This window comes from Epinephelus moara, chromosome 14 (genome assembly GCF_006386435.1).
Source record: "Epinephelus moara isolate mb chromosome 14, YSFRI_EMoa_1.0, whole genome shotgun sequence".
NCBI lineage: Eukaryota > Metazoa > Chordata > Actinopteri > Perciformes > Serranidae > Epinephelus > Epinephelus moara.
This window is the reverse complement of record NC_065519.1, coordinates 30,002,534-30,012,338: the sequence shown is the minus strand read 5'-3', so window position 1 is coordinate 30,012,338 and position 9,805 is coordinate 30,002,534. Positions and strand designations below refer to the sequence as shown.

General features: G+C 44.5%; 1 long non-coding RNA gene across 1 annotated transcript; it reads left to right on the top strand.

The window, feature by feature from the left end:
• Nucleotides 1-791: 791 nt before the first annotated feature.
• LOC126401292 (uncharacterized) lies at nucleotides 792-5,762 on the top strand. The gene is made up of 3 exons (XR_007571059.1): nucleotides 792-1,901; nucleotides 1,940-4,704; nucleotides 5,186-5,762. It is a non-coding gene; the product is annotated as an uncharacterized LOC126401292 (long non-coding RNA).
• The last annotated feature ends 4,043 nt before the right edge of the window (nucleotides 5,763-9,805 follow it).

The window sequence follows — 9,805 nt, the reverse complement described above, 5'->3', positions numbered from 1 at the left end:
ATGAACTTGCGCTTCTCTGGGTGTGTTGGTCTAAAAATGAGGAGTGGTCAGGCGCAGTCATGGCGCGTTGCTAGTTAGATGACGTAAAAAGCAAATGCGCCAGTGACCAACAAAAACCTGGTCTAAAGTCAACGGCGCAGTATTTCGCTGTTAAACAAGTTAGTAATATGCGTCTCTAGGCGGGTGCACAACGCGCGTGCACTCTGCTCAGACACACACGGAGCAGCCACACATATGCAAAAGATAACAAATAAAAATATGATTACAATGTGAAAGGTTATTATTGTGCACTCCGTCTCTCTCGCCAGGCTGTGACGGAAATATCCCATCTCCTGTCAGCTGATCTGGAGACGCATGCCAACACTCCCTATACCCTCCCCGTTGCTGTAAAAGTCACTGCTGCACTATATTTCTTTGCAAGTGGGTCATTTCAGCATCCGCTGAGTTCAATTGGAGGCATATCCCAACCTGCCATAAGTTTGGCCATGCATGCAGTCACATCAGGCCTAGTCCGACATGCCAGTGAATTTATTCAGTTCCCCATGACACCTGACAGCCAAAATCGAGTTAAACAGGAGTTCTGGTTGTGACGGAGCGGCTCGTAGCTAATAGGTACCTGTCTGGCTCTCCACCTGTCAGTGAGACATGAAAGATGTGCAGTTTAACCGACGAGAAGCGGTCATTACACGCGACTATTACGCACGGTTGTGAGGTGCGCAGCGGCAGATCTCACAGCAAACTGTTTATAAACCAGTTTACCAGTTTAATTGCAGGAAATGTTTAGTTGTTAAGCCAATTCTCATAAGTATAGACATTCACTGTATATCCACTGAGAGACGAAGGATCAATTCCACACACCTGAGCCAGAGAAAAAAGAGGGAGAGAAGGAGAGAGATCGAGTTTCTCTCTTTAATGCATGAAGCCTTATTGTTTTGCTGCTATTAAACAATTACAGACATGTTTTCTCCGTTTACTTAATAGCATAAATATTCACACTACTGCGCACGGAGAGACAGAGAGAAGATTAAAATGTCAAATTGTGGTAAAAGATGCTGTATAAAAGACAGGCTACAACTTTTTTTCCTTGTCCCCCCCTGGAATTATTCTCTAAAATTTTACTGTTTATTGTCCCCTCCAACTATGAAATGGGATTTTCGCCCCTGTCCTCAGCTGTAAACGCTCACTCTTTCCAGTTGGTAGGTCCGCCATCTAACTAGCTCTCCGCCATGCGCTCCAATCGTGCCATGTTTAAAGGGAATATCCAAGCATCGTTCTTCAGCCAGTGAAGCGTTGTGGGGAAGCTTAGAGAATCCGCCGCAGCTCCCGGGCAACGACGGACCCCCAAAACCTCCAGTTACTTATTAAGAAGGGTTTGAGCAGATCTGAGATCTTTGAGGTCTGAACGGATGTAACGATGATATGTTTGAGAAGACCAACAACCCATGATTTTAATGAGGTGTTCCGGGACGCCGTTGCGGGAGGCTGAAGTGGCAGCTCCAATCCTGAATGAATGACCTGAGTACTGCAAAGGGGAAACACCGGATAAGGAGAGTACGTGGCGGAGGTGATGTTGGAACCAGAATCAAGTGACGACTTGTCTGACTTCCGAGACAAAAAGTGGATCTGTGGATGAAGCGTTTTGAGACTTTAGGAATGACAAATAACTAGTCAGGGTCTCGAATGAATTCAGCGGTGATGGTACGTTGAAGTAGAAGACTGGTGTAGGATGACCGGATTGGTTGGTTTTACTTTGCTTGATGTAGAAGACCATGGCGTCGTTGGAGAATTGGGACAAATCTGAAATGCAGGCATGGCGGCGTGGGTCAAAGTGGATGGTTGAGGAGGTGAATTCTGAGCATCGGAGGAAACCGAAGAAAGCAAGCAGAAACATGGCTTCTAAGGTTAACCGAAGAAAGCAAGCAGAAACATGGCTTCTAAGGTTCGTGCGATGTGGTAAGCGCAGTATCCAGAGCCAATGGTATGGATGCAAGCTAACAGCAAGTCGGAGGTAAGGGGGAGACAGCGATGGATCTTAGCTGGTTCTTGGCGTATGAGTCCTTTGAGGAGAGCAGTAATTTGCGGGTGGTTAGAGGCTAGGCTTGGACTGCCTGTTATGAGCTTGCAAGAGAAGCTGATGCCGCTAAGATACACCTTGATGGTATGAGCTGTAATGGCCATGACGGAATGAGCATGGGTGATGAAGCTAGTCAAGGTGACGAGGCCGAACGATGGGAAGGCAATGTGATACAGGTTGTGGAAGTGACGGAATTGTTTCCAAGCTGTCAAGTATGATGATAAGGTTGCAGGTGATAGGCTGTTGATTATGGAGTTCTGTGCTTCGACTATCAGAGGTATAAGGCCAGGATTTACAGATTGAATGTCAATGCTGAATATGGAGGAACCGGTGTTGGATGGGTATCTGCATGAGGAGCCAAGCTTCTGAACTTCTGAAACGAGAAACGAGAGAGACAGTCAGCGATGGCATTGGAGTGACCGGGAACATGGGCTGCACGGAGAATGTATTGATGGGTAACAGAGTGCCAGACTAGGCGGCGCATGAACGGCATGATGGATGGAGAGTTGGAACGACCTTTGTTTATGATGTCGACAACGGCGAGGTTGTCTGAATGAATGAGGATGGACTTGCGAGACCATTCATGGCCCCACAGAACGGCAGCAGCTATGATGGGCTAAATTTCGAATAGAGCTGAGTGTGGCAAGTGGAGGGTGGAAAAGATTTGTTGCCAGACAACGCCACCTGGGGAATTGCGCCCCCGGAAATAGTTAATTTTAACAATGTTAAAGGTCACACAAGGTCCGAAATTACCACAGGGCCAGAGACGGTTTATAGAGAATATACCACAAATTTTATTTAAAAAACAATCAATGAAATCTAGCTGTTACACGCAATAACTGCACTTGGGCCAAAAAAAGAGGAATGGACGGATGAGTGGACAGAGCTGGGGCTTACCACGGCAGACCAGAACCAAAATCAAGGAGGAGGAGAAACTAAATCAAACACCCGTGGCACTGCACACACACACAACTGAGGATCTGTGAGCAAAACCCACCACCAGGGATTGGGTTGCCGCCTTGGGCCCGCAGCACCTGTCCACAAGGAGAGGGAGAATTAAAACAGGCCTCACAGTGAACAAACAGCTGCCTTAAAACACACATACATGCTCAACCACACACCCCCACACATACACACACAAGCAACAATGTAGTAAATAAAAAAATAAACAAAAGAAACCAAAATACCATTAAACATAATAACAAACTCAACAAATTTACATACAAAATAAATCACATGAACAGGAAGTCAGTTAATATATCAATAAAAGCTAGTGGCAATGTAAGAGTCCAGACGCCAACTCAATGAAGAGCTAAATGGCCACGGGGAGTCAACGGGTCAAACAGCGCCACACACACCCAAGGACCAAGACAGGGTCTGGGAGATCCAAACAGGCCACCAAGAAAAGAGCAGAGCCAAAACAGCAGCGCCGTCCAGGAAACGGTGGCAGTAAATTCAACCACTTCGAGCCTCACCGGCACAGCCTCACGGAGGGCCAGAGGAGAGATACTCTAGGGCTGCAGCACAAAATAACTACAATCAGCTGGGAGCGGAGAAACCGGAGACACAACTGCACCCAGGAGGGCTCCCAGCGGGGCAAGCCCCGCCCCACGCCACCAGCAGTCTGCCACACTGCGTCAAGAGGAAGATCGTGTCACCATTACGCAATCTGGGCTTTATAAATAAAATTGATTGATTGATTGATTGATTGATTGATAAGTCTTCGCTTGGAATTAAGCTATTGATGCTGGGAATGGTGCTGCAATGGGGAGCCGAAAGATCGACGATTATGCGTTTCTTTCCTGAATACTTTCTGGTTGTGATGCCGAGGGGGCTGATACGGAAATCCGGAAAAGGAGGATGCGCGAATGGACCTATCATAAAACCGTCACTGACTTCCTTGGCAAGCAAGCGGTCGACTGTCTCTGGTTCGTTTGTGGCAGACTGCAGGTTCTTGCATTCGAACGATGAGGATGGTAGTACGGATAGACTGGGGTGAAAACCGTTCCTGAAACCATTTACAAGGAAGTCCACGAAAGCTGGATCTGAGTGATTGCGAAGTGCCATGGCTAAGGCAGGGATGTTTATAGGTGTCAATAGGTGCTCACCTGGTTTAAGTGAAGTTGGGTTGTGAGGGCATGCTGGACGGGCGTGTCCGCCTCCGCAGTAGGAGCAAACATGGAGGTAGCGGCACTGCGACATGTTGCAACCTGCATCGTTGAAGTTGTTTGTAACCCAGGTGACAAATTCTCTCTGCCTCTCTGCCTCCTACTACATGTTGCACTCATCTCAAAATCTCGCGATATTTACTCTTGATCTCACGTGATGATCATGTAGGCCAGTTGGCCAATCATTGTTGACGCAGTCGGTGACGTCACGCAGTCACATGGGTCGGCGCGGCCAATCGGGTTCAATTAGTGCGTGCTGCTGGTCAGTTTGATTTGAAGCAGAGGGAAGACGGCATGTTACACAAGAGCTACAGGTCGGTTTAAAACTTATTTCTGCCTCGGTTCGGTTGAATAAAGAATGACACTAAGCACTTTGTAAACTTTAACTTATAGAAGCCCTCTACCGCGGCCGAAACAAGAAGAGCGAGAAGAGCGAGTCGTGTTAGTTTAAACCCAGGACTGGTGAGTCAAATTGTTTGTTGGTCGTGCTAGCGTTAGCCTAGCCGCCGCCATTCATTTTGAATGGACGCGGTTAGCCTGCGTGTTTAATGAATCAATATTAAAATGTATTTATAAATGAGATGACTTGGAAGGTTAAGTGTCCTTAGAATGATTGTATAATGATTTGTTTATGTGTGTGTAGAGTGCCTTAATGCTGAAAGCATTTAGCTTCCTTTAAAGCACTTTACAATGAGTAAATATATTTATTATGTCTATGAATTATATGAATTTTGCCATGCCTGAATAATACAGCAAATGTTATTTATTACTTTTTGAACAATGTGAAATATATTTTTCTACTGTGAAAATATATGTATATTTATATTTATAGAAATTAACTATAGTGCAGTAGTGCTATTTATAGAATTGTGTGCACACTAGGATTTATATGTATTGATAAATGTTCATTTTCATTTATTTGAACTCGGGTCCTGTTCTCCAGGCCAGATTATTGATTTCCCCTGATGGCGAGCTAAGAAAAGGAGCCTGTCTTGAACCTACTGCCAGACCAATTGTTGGAGAGTCGCACCCCTCCTGCCAGGCCGGTAGGGGGCTCCCTGTAGCCCGAGAAAAAAACTCATACCCTGCTCACTTTGCCCACTGCCCTTGCCAACACACATTTTCCCCCACAACTTGTCCCATCACTACTTTTCCCCCTGGACTCAAGTCAAACCCAGACGTGGGTTTCCCCAATGAACTGTGGGTGGGCTATTGGGTCTATTGCTGTTATTGTGTTGATTCAATATTGAAGTTTTTGAACTTTCATGATCTATCTTTTTGGTTTTGTATATAATAATGAATTGAAAGTATTTTTCTAGATTCTGAGTGGCCACTCTGAGTATCCATAGCATATGTTGGTTTTTCACTGTAAATATTTTTCACTGCATTACTGTATGTCATTCACTGTCCTTCAAAAAAATATATTATCTCATCTAATCAGCAACCTCAGTCTCTTGTCCACTCCCTCCATGAGCGCAACCTAGACTTCTGAACTAGCCCTAGAATAATAACTGTGTCATATACTGTATAACCATAACTAAGAATTAATAAACAATAAATATAAAATATAAATATATATTTATATTATAAATATTAATAATTAATATTAATATTTGACACAGTTGCTACATGTTGCAGATGGAATGACCCTTTTGATGCATGATGGGTCTGCCCTTAGCGTCGATTTCCTTTGGTGACGGAAAGGGTGGATGATGCAGGCGTCGGAAGAAAGGGTGGCGGCAGGGCTGCTGACGACAAGCGGGAAAGAGCAGACACTCTTGGCTGGCTAGGACAAGGTTCTGCACGGGTTGGAACAGAGCAAGAGGAAGCTGGATGAGACGGGGCACCACACAGGGAGCAAGTCACGGCCGTACGGGCAGCAAAGATGCGGCAATACAGTTTTGTGTCAAGAGTGCCCCAATAAGTAGCTTTGTTGAATTGATTGAGACGAGCTGCGGCTTCGGAAGCGAAGTGAATGTGGTATTGGTAAAAACCATTGCCACCAAAACGGAGGGCCAGGTTAAGGATATTTGACATATAGTTGTCCAGTTCTTGGCGACGGCCAGGGAAGAGCGAGCACAGGACATCTCTATAAAGAGTGAAGGCATATGCAAACTCAGTTGGTGTGAGTTCTCTGGAACGGTTGGACTGCTTCCCCTTCAGGTGGAGGCAACCTCCAAGGTCTTCAAGACACCTGTCGCCGGGTGGTTGGTGCAAGGATGGCAAGAGGAGAAGAGCCAGATCGATATAATTACCGTCAACGATTTGTCTGCGTTAGTGTGCTGGAACCGGAGAAGGACGGGAAACTGGAGCGCCAAGATGACGAGTGGGAGGAATGGCTGTGGACAGAGTAAAATGGGTGGTTGCCTGCTGGGCTGGGATGAGTTGAGGTAGAAAGCTGTGATGACGACTGATGGAGCTGTGGAATGGACGATTCTGGCAACCCGGTGCCAGGGGCCCCAGCTGGAGCCGGCAGATGGGGCTGTTGGTAGTGCTCTGCGGGGGTTGCTGGCATCCCGGTGCCAGAAATCCCAAAGAAAGCCGGCTGCTGGGTGTACTGTGATGCAGCAGCGGGGGGTGCTGGCATCCCGTTGCCAGAAACCCCAGAGGAAGCCGGCTGCTGGGTGTACTGTGATGCAGCAGCGGGGGGTGCTAGCATCCCGGTGCTAGAATTCCCAGCTAAGGCTGGCTGCTGTAAAAGCTGGAGGTGGGCTGCGGAGGGCGCTGGCGGCCCATGGCCAGAAACCAGGTGCTGCTGTTGCTGGTGCTGGAGGGTGGGGACACGACGTCCATGGCTGTATCGGTGAGTAGAAAATACTACTTTGTGAATGAGCGAATATTATTTGGCTAGTAGAAAGCTCTTGGGCCGTGTTGTGCTCTCGGTCCCGGCAGCGCAGAAGACGGGAGCGAAAGGGAAGAGCAGGTTAGGTCGGCATTTATAGGGAACGGAAGAGGTGTATTTGGGGTGTGGTCCTGCTCCTGAAACTCGCTAGGAAAGCTCCAATAATGACAATGAACATTAAAATCAGTAGCAGGAAGTTGTGTTGTAGTTCCTCCCAGTGACCACTGGAGGGCAGCAAACTCTCATTACACCATCTCCAGGCATCAACAAGACACAATAACACACATCAAGAACTTCTGAACATAAAAACAATCAGAGAAGACAGCAGTGTTTCTAATATTCATGACACACAGTGTGAGATAGATTACCAAGTTATATATTAATAATTAAAAATCGTAATAAACCAGAAAATAATAAAAAACGTATTATGAATTATTCAGTGTTATAGTGACTTTCCTGTTTTAAAAGGATAAAGAGGCGTGTTTTAATGTGCGTACAAGCTGTGAGACATTTTCTATTAATATTTGCTTTTATATGAGCAAATAACATTTATACAGGAGCCACTGATGGAGTGATCAACTGCAAAACCTGTGATGCATAGTTGCTAATATGTGCAGCTAGAATACAATATTGTGTCTTGAATACAGTGCTTAATAAAAAACAATGCAATTTATTAAAAGAAAAATCCAAAAGCTCTTTAACTGCAGCCAGTGGTGAAACTATGATGACAATCAGTTCATCATATGGCACATGTGTACTGTCAGCGAGTCTCTGCAGTGACGGTTTATCAAGCCCAAAGCCATTTACATATTGTGTAACAACAGAAACCAACACATGCATATCAACTGCAAAAGAAAGCCCAGGAACTGGTACAGCTGCTACACATGCACTAAGTATAGCATAGTATTTTATTTTGGACTGGAAAGCCTTTTTCTTCTTGTCGATGACCTCCAGGCTGATGTTGGACATGGCCAGCAGCAGAGGATATCTCTTGTGTGCAGGAAGTTCTCTCTCAAAGGTGTCCCCTAAGAGAGGAAAGTCATACAGGTGGAGATGAAAGCTGGACACCAGGAAGACTTGAGGAGACTCAACACCTTGTCTTTGTAGACCTGTGTGACAACAGGAATACATGATATGATGATAAGATATACAAAACAAATAGAACTTTTAAAGTCTAATATGTATATAAAAAGACACATTATTCTATTTATTTTTCTTTCTCTGCATCATTTGCTTTGATTTAGTGGACATTAAAAAATAACAAATGACATCATTCTGAAACCTTCTTCAGGTGTTATATATTAAAATGAAGGGTCTATATAAGAAGTTTTATTTTTTGAACCCACTTCTGAACTCACCTCCTCCAAATCCCATTTTCACTTTATTAGCATTTATGTAAAATATGAAGGTATTATTGGTGAAAAAGGTTTGAGCGCCTGTAACAGTAGAATTTGTAGTTGTGTACAGTGATTTGTATGTGTGTAAGTATGAGTTGTGTACTTGTAGTGATTTGTATGTGTGTCAGTATGAGTTGTGTACTTGTAGATTTTTTCTCTCTCCACAAATACAACACACTTACACATTGACAAATTCTTCATTACAGGTACACAAATCCTATTTTACAAGTCACAGATTAAAAAACTGACACGCTCACATTTTTGCTCCTATTGTTGCAGTATATTTGGTGCAAAACGTATTTGTGCACCTGTATCAAACAATGTGAAGTTGTGGACAAAATTTGAATATGTGCAAACCTGAATGTGAACTTGTGCAAAAAATGTTCAATGTATATAAAATAATTTCTCAGGAAATTATTTGTATTCCTTTAAAACACACATACAAATCAAAAATTACAACAGCTTGAATCTTCCCCACAAGTCACAGATTCTGTTTCCCTCAACTACAAATCACAAATCGCGCCTCCACTGAGATATTTGGTGAAAAACTATCTGTGCATTCAGTCTACGGAGAAAAAGGCGGGTGCTGATCTGAGATCGACTGATTCCACAACCAATCAGAGGAGAGTGACTTTTGTCTGCATGGCGGAATGAGAAGGACAGAAGGCCTGCCAGTGGTGGATTGTTTTCAAACTAACAGCAGCAGAGATAGCGATTTTGGCAACATTCAAGGTAGGTTGTATTTTTAACCACATTAATAAATATACTGCCACGCGAAGCTAAGAAATTTAGCGTCCTGTCACTTTTCCTCTGTTTTGCTAACCCTCCTCCCTGCCACAGAACTGCCAACCGTCACGCTTTGAGTGTGACAGTCACGCAATTTGACCCATTCTCACACCACACGCCACACTTGACATTTCTCACGCTTATATTTCCCCATTCAATCCACCTTATTTTCAAACGCGGAAGTAAATAGTGATCAACTTCCGTTTTTTTGTGCGTGACTTCCGGTCAGCCGCTTTCCCTCATGCTTTCCCTTACCGGAGCTAACGGTGCAAGCTAATTTTTTTTCAATTTTCAGTTGTTTATGTTAGTCAATTAGTTAGTTAGTTAGTTAGTTAGTCTGTGTATTTTGTATAGATAACTGTGCCCACGTTTCCGTTATAACGGAAATTTATTCCCTCTAAACGCGAAGAAATCGCACGTCAAACATAAACTATGAACCAAAAAAGCACAATCTATCCCGAGTGAGACAAACTGCTTGATCCCCGTCTCCAGTGTACCAGCAGAGAACCTGCAGAACCCAATCAGCGAAAAAACACAC